This window comes from Octodon degus, unplaced genomic scaffold, assembly GCF_000260255.1.
Source record: "Octodon degus isolate 3935 unplaced genomic scaffold, OctDeg1.0 scaffold00013, whole genome shotgun sequence".
NCBI classification, from domain to species: Eukaryota; Metazoa; Chordata; class Mammalia; order Rodentia; family Octodontidae; genus Octodon; species Octodon degus.
Genome location: NW_004524589.1, coordinates 26,028,496 through 26,041,996, shown reverse-complemented (window position 1 = coordinate 26,041,996; position 13,501 = coordinate 26,028,496). Strand labels below are relative to the sequence as shown.

The window sequence follows — 13,501 nt, the reverse complement described above, 5'->3', positions numbered from 1 at the left end:
AAATAAAAAATAAATAAAAAATAAATAAAAAAAAAAAGATTCTATGCCTAAGTCTATTCAGTCAAATACTGAAAGAAGCCGACATGGTTGGAACTGTAGAGATAATAACAAAAATACCAGTTTAAAATCTTAGGATAAAAATGATTTTAGGCCTCAACACAACAGAACAAACCTAGTGGAAAATGCTGAAATATATTCTTTTCCAATGAATTTGGGAGCTCACCAGCAAAAACAATATCTGAACCCCGTAACTTAACTCATCACAGAGAAACTGAGATACTGAGACAAACATATTCATCAAAAATATCTGACTATAAGATAGAAGGTCAAAGCCAAAGGAGCTCAATACAGGCATTTAAGCCCAATTATCAACAATATAAATTTAAGAAACAAATGTTGGATGATATGCCAGAAGAAAACACTTTGAAGGAATTTCCCTTGTGTCAGTTACAATATAAGGAAAAAAATAATTCTTTAAGAATTATTTCTGCAGTTACTGAAAGCATGAAATACTGGGAGGAACATGTGCAGAAGGCTGTACTTCTCTTTGAAATACTGGCTATCCTTGATTTCGCTGTTACACTAGATGCATATTATTCAAAGGCTTTTCTGATGCAAGATGGGAAAAATACTCTGCCTTTTGTACTTTATGAAATAGATTGTGAACTTCCAAGACTGATTAGAGGCCAAGTCCATAGATGTGTCGGAAACTATGATCCAAAAAAGAACATTTTCAGAGGTGTTTCTATCAGACCAGCATTTATTTATGAACAAAAACTTTTCAGGCATTTGTTAAAATTGTAGATGCTGAGATGAAATATTATACTAAAATAATGAATGAAATTTAAATAGTGATGAAGTGAGTTTAGTAGGAATTGAAGTTTTAAATAAAAACAGTTTTGTTACTGTTTAATTTACTACTTTCACGGTTTTATAACAGTTGTTCTTTCATACCTTGTTTCTTGAATTAAAATACTTAAAAGTCTCTTAACAAAACAATATATTTACACATAGTATAAGCTTAGCTAGAAACTTGCACTAGGAAGTAGTTCGGTTAAAATTTGGGGACCGGAGAAACTAAACAGGAAGTCAGAGGAGTTGCATGTTATGGAACTGTTAAATCCACAAAGGATAATTTCAGAAGGTATCAGAAAGCTCCTCACATACAAACTCATTTCTGCCTAATTTACAGTATCCCTGGAAAGGAGAAAAGCTCTCCAGACTCCTCTCTGTAGCATAGAAAATACTTTAAGCTGATTCAAATAGCAATATAAAGTTAGACTTACATAAAAATATAAGAACACCAAGTACAAAATCAAATTCAGCTATATGCTGAGTTTATACACCTATAATATTTAAATGATGGAACTTAACAAAAAAGGGGATACAGATGAATGTCCATTTTGTATCTGTATATTCAAAGTGGTTAGGATAGATATATAGTTGCATTCTCTTAATGAATAGAGGGATTTGTTCTAATGGTGTTTGTAAATAGGATATCAAGTCCGCATCTTGTACAGCAATTAACCACTAGGAAGAATGTATGCAATGTGCTAATTATTGAAACTGTCCTACCAATTTGGTTTGAAACTGTCTCATTACTATTTGTTTCTCAATAAAATTATGGGAAAAAAAGACAAACATAAAAAAAAAATTTAAAATTTCAGCTATACATCAGTGATCTCTGTAATGTGCTAATGTGTTATTCTTGGGTTGTTTTTTGTTTTTTGTTTTTGTTTTTGTTTTTTTGTATGTGTGTGTTTGTATTAGTACAGGGTTACAGGGTCTCACTGTGTAGATCGGACTCATAGTGATCCACCTGTTTTCAGCCTCCCAAGTGCTGGGATTACAGGCACACACCACCATGCCCAGTCTCCATCACTGTCTCAGTGCACGGGGGCGGGGGGGAAGCATGCCAGGGATCAAACCCCAGTTAGTGCCTCTGCCTAAGCAGGTGCTTTAATCTGCTGAGCTATCTGGCCAGCCCTAATGTGTTATTCTTAAAGCAATTAGACAGATCAAAAGGAAGAGGGAATCCTTAGGAAGTGCTCCACAGAGGAGCAGATATCTAAAGCAGGAAAAGGACAAGTATGTAGTCTTTTTCTTTTTCAGATCATTTTATTAGTACAGCAGGTTTGCAGTGCATGTTTACATATGTTGTGGGGAGCTGGTAAGTGTACACAACACATCTTTCTTCCTTTTTCATCTCTTCCCCCTTTCCTCTCTCCTCCCTCCACGCATGTCTTGATTCCTCATCTTTATTCTCCATCTTTATTTCTTTTGTATGTTTGCAGTACATGATGTTTACATTCCCTGTGGGGTGTTGGTACATGACCATAACTCACCTTCATTCTGTGTTTCATCACCTATCCCTGCCCGTTCGCCCCAGCCCCTTCACCTCCTGATCACTTTTCATTTGAGAAAGAACTATCTGCCTATGTTCTGTTTCTTTTATTTCATTTTTTATTTATATTTTGGGTTTCTCACATACAATACACTATATGATATTCAGGCATGGGGGTCTGATTTACCATGTATAATACTTTGGTCTCCAGGTGCATCCATTTTCCTAAAAATTAATCAAGTTTATCTTCCTCTATGGCCTAGTAGAACCCCATGGCATGTAAATGCTTTTCCTTGATCCATTCATTTTTGATGGCTATGTAAGCCATGAGGGTGGGTTTATGTTCTTAAAGAGAAGTAGAAAGCCTCATTGGTGGAGAATGGCAGGCCTGTGAATCAGATCAGAGCCACGTGCTCACTTGTGTTACTGCCAGTGAAGTACGATAGTTTGCATGCATTCAAGTGGCTCACAGGAATGTCAGAGATGTAATTCTCAAGCATGTGATTAGCAGCAAGATGATGATTGTTTAAGAGCTTGGGGAGACTCAGTTCAAAACTGAAAAGAGAATACCAATTTTTGAAAAGAAAGTTGAATAGAGTTATAAAGGCATACTAGCAGAGCATGCAAGCACCTTAATAAATCTGATACATGAGAAATAAATAAATACAAGAGTATGGCAGTTATATCATAATACCAAAAGTTTACTGAGAGTATATTATTAGACCAGTCACCATTACAGGTAACTTCCTAAGTATTAACTTATTTATCATCAGGGCCAGCCAAATAGCTCCACAGACTAAAGCGCTTGCTTAGGCAGATGCAGAGGCCAGGAGTTCAATCCCAAGCCTGCTGTGCTGCCCTGCCCCCAGGGCACGCTGAGCAGGTGGTTGAGACTAGAAATGGTGGTGCGCACCTGTAATCCCAGCACTTGGGAGGCTGTAAACAGGCAGATCACTACAAGTCGGATCTACACAGTGAGACCCTGTACATCCTGTCCTAAAGACAAAAAAAAAAAAAAAACTTATTTACCCTCCACAACCTATTTATATAGGTATTATCATTATGTCCATTTTACAGATGAGGCATTTGTGGTATAAAGTGGTTAAATCATAAGCCCAAATTTGCACAGAATATAAAGTAACTGAGATTGATACCACTCACTGAGTCTGATATCTTAGTAACTGTAACTCGTTGGATGTTACTAGCTATATAAAAAGAAAGAAACGAGACTAATAAATATCACCAAATGAGAACTGAAGAACTTAGTGTTCAAATAAAACAAAGACACTGAAGACATCTTCAAAGTTTGCAGCATAAGAAACAGAAGGATTAATCATGTGTTTGATAACTATTTAAGTTTTAGAAATGCATTAGTGACACAATAATAGAGAGAGCTGAAGACAGATTTGCCAATCAATATATGAACATCATTTCTTTTAATGTAAGAGATTTCCCACATTGAGAAAAAATAGATTAGGGGCTGATTGTGCCTCTTAGTAACTATCTTTAAAGTCTCACCACAATTTTTCATGCGAGATAATACTCTGTATTTATGTAACACCTTTCTTCTTGGGAGCTCAAAGCATTTTACCACAGCACATTACCTTATTCATCCTCATAACCATCGCCTTTTAGGGAAGGAAGTGTCAAGTGTAATGACCACAATTTTACAGATGGGAACACTAAGATAAATGGAGCTCGTGACTTGCCAAGATTGTAGAACCCCCTCTAGCAAAATGCAGTATAGCAATGATGCTTTTTTTAAACATTCAGAATCTCTTCCAATCTCTTCTCAGTGTGGTCTCAGATTTGCCTTACCTTTTGGCATTACTTTTATCTGTAGATTGGCACATTGGAATTAAATCATAATCCAGCATGATTTTAAAAGGGGGTATTATGAATTTGGTTAATCCCTAATGGAATAAATCTATAAAAATGGTGAAAGCCTATGCTTCAATCCTTTAAAATTCAAAACTCTTCACATGAACTAAGCATTTAGTATAGTGACTTTGACCCTGAAGAGATTTTGCTATAGTCAGAATTGTCAAGTTACCAATAAAGATAGGGAGAGGAAAAGGTAAGAGATAAATGCATGGGCACAAGAGGTAGCATAGCAAGAAATCAAGTGGTCTCTTTAGAGGAAAACAAGTATGTTCTCCTATTAATAAGATGACCAATAATAATTCCCTTGGCTCCTAGGAAATCTTTTTAAACTCAAAAGTGATGATCGTGCTTGCTTCTATATTAAGATTTTTATCTCATTCTTAATCCATTTTATTACCAAGCTAATGTAAAATTACCTGATAATCACACACCTTCATGTTCAGTCTTAAAAAGAGAGAAAGAAGGAAAAGTGTCAAAGAGAAAAGGCTATTGAATATATTCACTTGCAAAGTGCTTTAGCAGGCTCCTTATGGCCTCTGTGGTTGGCAAACACAGCATATGGTAAGGTGAACCAGATGCAGGGAGACAATCTAAGATCAGAGGTTCAACCCCAGGCCTACACAACTTAAGGTACTTATGCATTTTACTTTTCCTCCTCAGGCTCCATAAACTCCGCCCTTGAAATATATAAAGTCGTAGAGGCCAGGGAGATAACTCAGTAGAATAAGCACTTCCCTGGTGAGCGCAAGGGCCTGAGTTCAATCCCCAGTTCCTCCAAAGAAAAGAAAGAAATATATAAAGTCTTATAGGAATTCTGCCATAGCTGGGCCAGATGTTGCAGTTCAAAAGCAAGTTGGGATAGCTTTTTCAATGAGAGTCTATGGAAGGAATTAAGATGATGAAATTGAATGTACAACAATGTGCCAGAAATTATATCAAATCAGATTCATCATTATTCCCAAAGTCAAAGAACTGCTTAGGAAGGTGAGTCACACCGAATCTATTCCACTTTCTATATATAGTAAGTACAGTGTTCTATAGATAGAAACGTCGTGTTTTTCTGTGTGTATATAATAACAACAGTTAACATACACCAACATTGGTCAACCATATTGTAATTAAATTTAAAATTAAATAATCGTGCTGTGCCAAGTACATGAGATGGCAAGTGAATCTGGGTATGGTGGTGTGTGCCTGTAATCCCAGCATTTGGGAGGCTGGAAACAGGAGGATCACTATGAGTCCTATCTGTGTAGTGAGGCCCTACGTGATCCTTCACTAAATATATTAAAAAGAAAGACCAAAAACAATTAAATAATTAATGTAGGATGTCTGGTGACTCAAACTGTTATTGAACATTTTGAGTTGTCTAAAATGCCAAATTCAGTAGTTTCAAAATTGACACTGAGAGAGGAAAAAGGTAATTCTCTTAATAATACAGATAATGCAGTGTAAAATTAATCATTTATTCAGCAAGTATATTCTGAACACTCACTAGGTATCAAGCATGGTTGAGAGTTACCAGATAAAGCAATAACAGAAGCAAAGTCATTAATTTCTTGATTTACATGCTGCAGAGGAAGAAGTCAGAAAATAATTAATAATCAATTAATTATAATATATCATATGTTTGGCAGTGATAATGACCAAGAAAAAAAAATCTGCTAAAAAGTTATAGCACAGTAGATGGAAATGGGCAGAAATGGGTACAGCTTGGACTCATAGTGATCCCCCTGGTTGGCTCTTCTTGCCCTGGGGGTGTGGCTGGTGCACATGTGGTGCCTGGGATGGAACTACAGTCCCTGAGCTTGCCTAAGCTTGCCTAAGCAGGTGCTGTAGTCCACTGAGCTATCTCACTGGCCCCTAAACAAGGTATTCTTTTAACTAGCAGTGAATTGATGTGGAACATGGAATGGTAAAGAAAAACTCTGTGTGTGTGTGTGTGTGTGTGTGTGTGTGTGTGTGTGTGTGTGTGTTTTAGAAAATAGGGCCTGTCCAGAGGTGCCTCAAATATTTTCTGGAATAAGTTTGAATGTACACAACACACTCTACTTGAGAAGTAGACATAGCATTCTATTTAATGGAGCAGATACTAAGACAGGTGTCTGATGCTGGGAGCTTCTAAATGTCTAAGGGCTCAAGCTGGCTCCTCACTCCCCGAAATCAGAGATAACAGACTGCTGAAATAAGTGCACAATACAGAGCTTGCCTATGCAGCACAAAATATTCCTGAGGCCCTAGCAGTTAATACGATCTCGAGTAATTGGCAGAAAGGATAATCACCAATCTTAGATTTAGTATCTTTGACGCTTCTGTTCATGGAAAAGAACATCATGTCAAATGATTTGATCAGTCTTTCCACTTTCCAGAAAACAACTGTGTACTGTGAAGAATCATTCCCCTCTAATGTCAAATCTTTAGAAAGAAGAAACACGTTCAACTTCCTATAGGAAGAATTTTCCAAAAACTAATGCTTTTCAATGTCAAAAGTTTCTCTGTTTATTTTACTCCTGACGACTTACTCTTTTATATCATTTTAAATAACTCCTCTACCACCTTTTTAACTTTCAAATATTTGTATAATCTTACAATATAGTTCATAGTCATTACCTGCCTAGCTATGTATTTGTCGACTTAAATCTTTACTTATAAAGTAATCCTTTTCTTCTCTTCATCATGGCAATTGCTTTCTCCTGGCCTAGTTCCAATTTTTCTTCAAGGTACTGCATCCGAGGTGTCTAAATGTAACAGTATTCTAGACTTAGATTGGATCTAGACACTTCTATTCTTATTATTTAAAGGTAATTTATAGTATATCATTGCTCCTGTAGACACTATGCCAGGCACACATATGCTGCACATCTTAAAGATAATCATGAAGCTGTCCAATTTAATAAAGAAAAGACATTCATTCCTATATGATTCTTGTCAACTGTACAATAAAATAGAATATCTACATGAGTAAAATGAATTACCATCCACAGGGGTAGAGTAAGGTTTTTCTGGTGGGTTTTTGTTTTTGTTCTTGTTTTTTAAAGATAGTACAAATTAGAATTAAAGCAGAAAAAATTACACTTAACAAAAGTAATAAGAATTTCACTTAACAAAAGTAATATGAATTTCAAAGCATTTGTTGTAATGCGTAGTGTTGTCTTTCAACCAGTTATTCATATTACCAGATATATGCATGTAAAATTGGAAAAAAAGAGAGAAAAAGAAAGAAATGTGTAAGAAATTAAGAAAAGAAAATGCACAAACAATTGAAAAAAAGGAGATGAAACAAATTTAAAAAGTAGATTTTGGGGCCAGAGAGATGGCTCAGTGGAATAAGCGCTTCTCTGGCAAACACAAGAGCCTGAGCTCAAACCCAAGTTCCACCAAAGAAAAAAAAAGTAGATTTATTCAAAGGGTATGTTCTTTTATTTATTATTTTTCCTTCCTATTTTCTCTTATGACTAGAATTCTCATGTACTTCAATTCACATTTTTTTTTTTTTTTTTTTTTTTTTTTTTTTTTTTTTTTTTTTTGGTGGAACCGGGGATTGAACTCAGGCCCTTGCGCTTGCCAGAGAAGTGCTTATTCCACTGAGCCATCTCCCTGGCCCTCAATTCACATTTCTAAAGTTGATTATTTGATAATGAATTTGATAGTGAATTTCATACATCAGTAAAACGATTGCTAAAATATATATATTTTTATATGTCAGACTATATATAATCGCAACAACACATATACACTATCCTATGATTATGTAATTCCTCATTTTCAAGAAATTGACAATGATGTATTTAAGAAAAAAGCCATCCATTATGCCCATAACTTATTATCAAATAGCTCTACATAAAACACCTAACCCCACCCCGCACACACAAATGGAGACAGAGAAAAAAATGAATGGTTAAGCCGTATAGGAAAATGTTGACTTGGGGAATATGAGTAAGAATTATAGAAATTTAGAATTCTCCATACTGACCTGTGTCATTTTCCTGTAAGTGCAGAATTATTTACTACTACTATTTCAAAATAAAAGTTGTACTTTTATTTGATTGGAAATTGATCATTTATAAAATCTTTTCACATGTGATACTTCATTGAGTCCTTCTCACAGCTTTTTCTCCCTTTTCTCCTATAAATGGAACCAAACAGAGAATGTCAGAATGGAGACTCACAGGCTTCGGATATGAAGTACATGGTGCTACACACTGCTGCTCTATAATGGAAACATTACTGCCTTGAGGTATTTTAAGTGCTTCATTTCATTAAGGAAAATTTTTGTAAGCAATTGTTCTAATAAATAAATTTAGGCTCATTTCTCCATGTCCAAAAGCATGAAAAGTAAAAGGCTTATAAACCCCCCTGGATAACACCAGCACCCTCTTGGACCCTTCTTTCTACCAGGGTTCGCCTGTTGCTTGCAGCTTTACATGCCCTCTCCCAGTCAGTGTATCATGAACTGGAATCTTAAATATGTGACAAAAGCACATATGCAGTGCCCAGATCCTTCACGAAATCTAATCAAAAAGGAAGTTGTAGGAAAAAATGTAATATATAACATTAAGGATGTGGAGATCCTCTGGCTTCTTTCCAGCCCTGAGCACACCGGGATGGTATGGTACTTCCTTGGAAGAAGCAGAAATGTCCCAAGAGTTCTCATCCAGGTTACCCCACATCTTTAATTAAGTGTGAATTCCAGTAGTCTGAAACAGTCATCACAACTTCATACTGCTAGAAGCAGCTGAGTTAGATAGAAATGTTATAGGTGCTCAGGCAGGGCTAGGCCCTCAGCAGGAACCAGTATGGAAAACAAGATACCTTGCAACTGTGGGAGAGACACACAGTTCTGCTGTGGGCCAGACCTCAAGAAAAAAGTAATCAAATGCAGCACATAACTCCCTCTGGTTGGGCATCCAGGATTGATATTCTAAACAGGTATCAATCACCTTGAAAAACCTAGAAAGAGTCACTAATCCAACCTGTTATGGTTTGTGTCTACATATCCCTACCAAGCCTCATGTAGTCTTCTAGAGTTCGTGATTAATTCATGATCTAATGCTGGGATTATGGGTGTGAGTGCTACACTTGCCCTGGGGTGGGTAATCTGTATACAATGGAAGGAAGGGAGAGAAGCTTGCTAGCTCCTCCCTCCCTTTGCTCTTTGCTGTTTTCCACCACCATGAACTACTGCCCTCTACCTGGTGCCATTCTGCCTTGGAGCCAGTCCAATATGGACTAAAACCTCAACTAACTGGGAGCTAAATAAACCTTTCCTTCCTCAATTTTGAGTGTCAGGTATTTTGTCCCAGCAATGAGAGAAAAAGTAACTGAGACGCAACCCCTAAGAGCCCCTGTTCTATGTTCATGTCTACTTGTTATGTGACGGGCTTCCCCATTTGATCCCTATTTAATCAATGTTACCTGAGTAACTGTGAGTGTGATCTTACTGGTTGACCATAGTTCTGTCCCACCTCATGTACATAGTCCCTTGTTTTCCACCTAAGACCCGCCTCACCTCATGCTTTTGCTCTATAAAACTCCCTAGGAAAGGCAGATTCCTGGGCAACCCTCTTGGGTCCCCTTCTGTCCCTCTCTCAAACAGAAGTTTTCTTTCCCTCAATAAATAATAAATATTCTGCTCTTAACCTCTGTTGTTTCGAAAATACGTTCTTCGGTTTTAGAGAACACAAACTCCTGCCAGATATCTTTCAGGCAGGGAGTTTCTTTCCCCTGTATCAATACTTCTCTAGTAATTTTCACAGTCTAAGAATATGTACAAATAAGTCCTTTACTTAGACTTTATTTTCTGTCAATAAGAAATTTACTTGTTTTTAAAAAATCCAAATGCTGGCGTTTTCCAGTAAAATTTAAGAGATTTTTATTTACAATTGTTATAAAGTTGAAGTGCTGAAACTTGTTCACTGAGACATTTTTGACTTACGTTAATGCTTTACATCCTGCATGAAGATAAAAATTCACACACAAATGAAAATGGAAAAACTGCCAGTACCTGATTTCTGTCCCCTATTTTCTACTCGCAATCATGTACTTAGGTACCTTTCGACTCCACGGGGGGTGGGCGGATCTAGCATTCAAAACTATCAATAACAGGAAGAAGAGGAACGAATTTTTATTGAGAATGAAATGGTTCCCACCGTAGTGGACTCTCAAGCGCGTTCTCCACGTATGCGGCGTGCCAGTTGGGTATCTTTTGGCACAACTGTTACACGTTTGGTGTGGATGGCACCCAAGTTGGTATCTTCACACAGGCCAACCAGATGGGCCTCACTTGCCTCCTGCGAAGCACCGATCGCCGCACTCTGGAAGCGCAGATCTGCTTTGAAGTCCTGAGCAATTTCTCGAACCAGACGCTGGAAAGGAAGTTCGCGAATGAGACGTTCAGTGACAACATCTAATTTCACGGAGTGCCAGTCCCAGGCCTGTAAGGATGAGGTTTCTTCGCCCCTCCAGTAGAGGGCGCACTCTTGCCAGCAGCTTTTGTAGCCAGCTGTTTCCTGCGCGCTTGCCCACCGGTGGATTTCCGGGCAGTCCGCCTGGTCCGAGCCTGGTACAGAGACCTCCCTGCCCGCCTCTCCGTGGCTGGAGCTCGGCGAGCGAGCGAGAGGCGGCGCTGATGGACGCTAGAGAGCCACAGCAGAGCGGCGGCGGTTGCGAACATAATTCCACTTAGACTTACTGATTTCCACAAGCCATACTTTACTTTCAATAATTATTTTCATCTGCGCTTGAAGTTCTTTTTCTTAAACAATTACCACTCATCTATATATACCAAATATATCATTCTCAGTATTTTTTTGTTCAAGGTATACTGATTTCCATAAAACCAAGTATCTTATCATTTTATACTCTTTGCAGGTGGAATGAATATTCAGTCTCCATAGAGCAGATTTTATTACATAAAAACTATTTTTCCTCTGCTTAGGAAGTACTCACTACTTTTAAATAGTCAAAAGCGCTTTCCTTTTTTTCTCTGGAAAGATTGACCCTGAACTGACAACAAAACCCTAGGTGGGATATTTAAATCTTAAGTGAGTGGTCAGTTAAGTGCCTGTGGAGGTATAGGACAGATAGCATATCTGGTATGCTAATGGAACCTATTTACTTCAAGGAAAGTGACAAAAACATCAATCAAATCAGAAAAGGCTATTAAGGATTGTTAACTCCCTTTCAGATGAGCAATGATTTCCATTGGGATTTAAATAAATATTCATGAAGAGAACCAATGACAGAAATTTCACCAAAACTCATGCCATGGTAAGGTTTACGAAACCTTTGCACAGCTTTTGAAGAGACTTGGCTCCCGATGTCATGGGACATTGAGTATTTGTGCGATGATCCCTCTTTCCTATTTTTAGGAATAGGAAAAATTATTGAGCAAAAACAAGCTTCTGGGGGCTGGGGAGATGGCTCAGTAGAATAAGCGCTTCCCTGGCAAGTGCAGGGTCTGAGTTCAATCCCTGGTTCCACAAAAAAAAAAAAAAAATTAAATTAAATTTAAAAAATAAGCTTCTGTCTGAGAATGACAGAAGGGGACCCAGAACATGGGTTGCCCACCAACTCTGCTTCTCCAGGATGTTTTGTTGAGCAAAGCTATGAGGGAAGTCAAGCTTAAGGTGGGACAGGGCTATAACAAATCAATAAGATTATAAGTATAGTGGATTAGTTAATATCAAAATAAGGGACAGAGGGCCAGGGAGATAGCTCAGTAGAATAAGTGCCTGCCTTGCAAGCACAAGGGCCTGAGTTCAATCCCCAGTTCTGAAAAAAAAATAATAATAATAAGGGACAGAACCCCCAACCTGAAAGGGTGTCCCTCTGGGACAAGTTCATGTACTCTAAAACTGAAGAATGAATTTTAGGAACAGCAGAAGCTAAGAACAGAATTTATTTATTGAAAGAAAGAAAGCTTCTGTCCCAGACAGGAACAGAAGGAGACTCAAGTGGGTTGTCAAGGACCCTGCCTTTCTAGGAACTTTTATAGAGTGAATCTGTGACACAGGTGGGTCCAAGGTGAGAAAAATGGGAACTCGCTAGGTTGGCATGAGATGGGAAAAACTATGGCCAACCAATAAGGTTACAAACATAATTGTTCAGGTAAAATTGATTAAATGGAGATCAAATGCAGAAGCCAGTTATGTAGCAAGCAGACATGAATACAGAACAAAGACTCTTCCTGTAGGGGGCTGAGTTAATGACTCGCCCTGGCTTCCTCAAGGTGATTGATACCTACCTATTCAGAATATCAGCTCCTGATGTCCATCCCTAGGGAGGTATGTGGCTGCATTTGCTTACTCTTTTTTTCTTGAGGTTTGGCCCACAGCAGGAGTGTCTGTCTCTCCCACAGTTGCAAGACATCTTGTCTTCCATCCTGGCTTTTTCAAAAGCCTAGCCTTGTCTGACTGCCGATAATATATCTAATTTAGCTGCCTACCACAACATTCATGCAATGGCAAATCATAGGATGCATATGAGATGGAACAAAACTATGGTCAACCAGTAAGTATACAACAAGTATAGTCACTAGAGTAATATTGGGGAAATGGGAAACAAGTCACATAGCAAGCACACATGGGACAAGCAAGGACTTTTCTGGAAAGGGTGAGCATGGAGGTTTGGTCCCCATCCCAAGGTGGGTGATGCCTACTTCAAACATCAGTCACTGCTGTTTCCCCTTAGGAGAAGCATCTGGGTAAGTAGTTCCTCTTCTACTTGAAGCCCAGCCTTTAGTGACTCCGCCTGTAGACACAGTTGTCTTCTGCATTGGCCTCTGGAGGCCCAGCCTGTGCTCTCCCCTTTCATCTACCCACGAAGATTGACATTCTTTTGTCTATTTTAAGCTCAAAATACATTTATTTAAAAATATGCCCTTGACTGTCTCTAATTCTCAAAAATCTTAGAACGCCTGCATCTTTCCCTACTATAAAAAAACAGCATCACTGCTAATGTATTGGCATCATTCAGAATATGCTTCAATTAAAAGGGAAGAAAAACTTGTGAAGGTATAAAAAATTAACAGAGCAGGATAAAGTCTTAATTTAAAATTACATGCAAATGATGTGAAGGGCAATTTTTTTATTAAACAAGTCAAGCATTTCCACATTCATCACCACTTGGTGACAGCTCTGTGCAAATTTACTATAAATATCCCCAAAATAAAACTCTATTAGAAAAGTACAATTCAGACTGGGCATGGTGGTGCATGCCTATAATCCGTGTTGGAGAGACTGAAAAGAGGAGGATCACTATGAGTCTGAGCTG

General features: G+C 38.0%; 2 pseudogenes; one reads left to right on the top strand and one right to left on the bottom strand.

Moving 5' to 3' along the window:
• LOC101592486 overlaps positions 1-848 on the top strand; it is a 2,530-nt pseudogene extending 1,682 nt beyond the window's left edge.
• A 9,541-nt stretch (positions 849-10,389) lies between these two features.
• On the bottom strand, positions 10,390-10,901 carry LOC101592107 (annotated as a pseudogene).
• Positions 10,902-13,501: the final 2,600 nt, after the last annotated feature.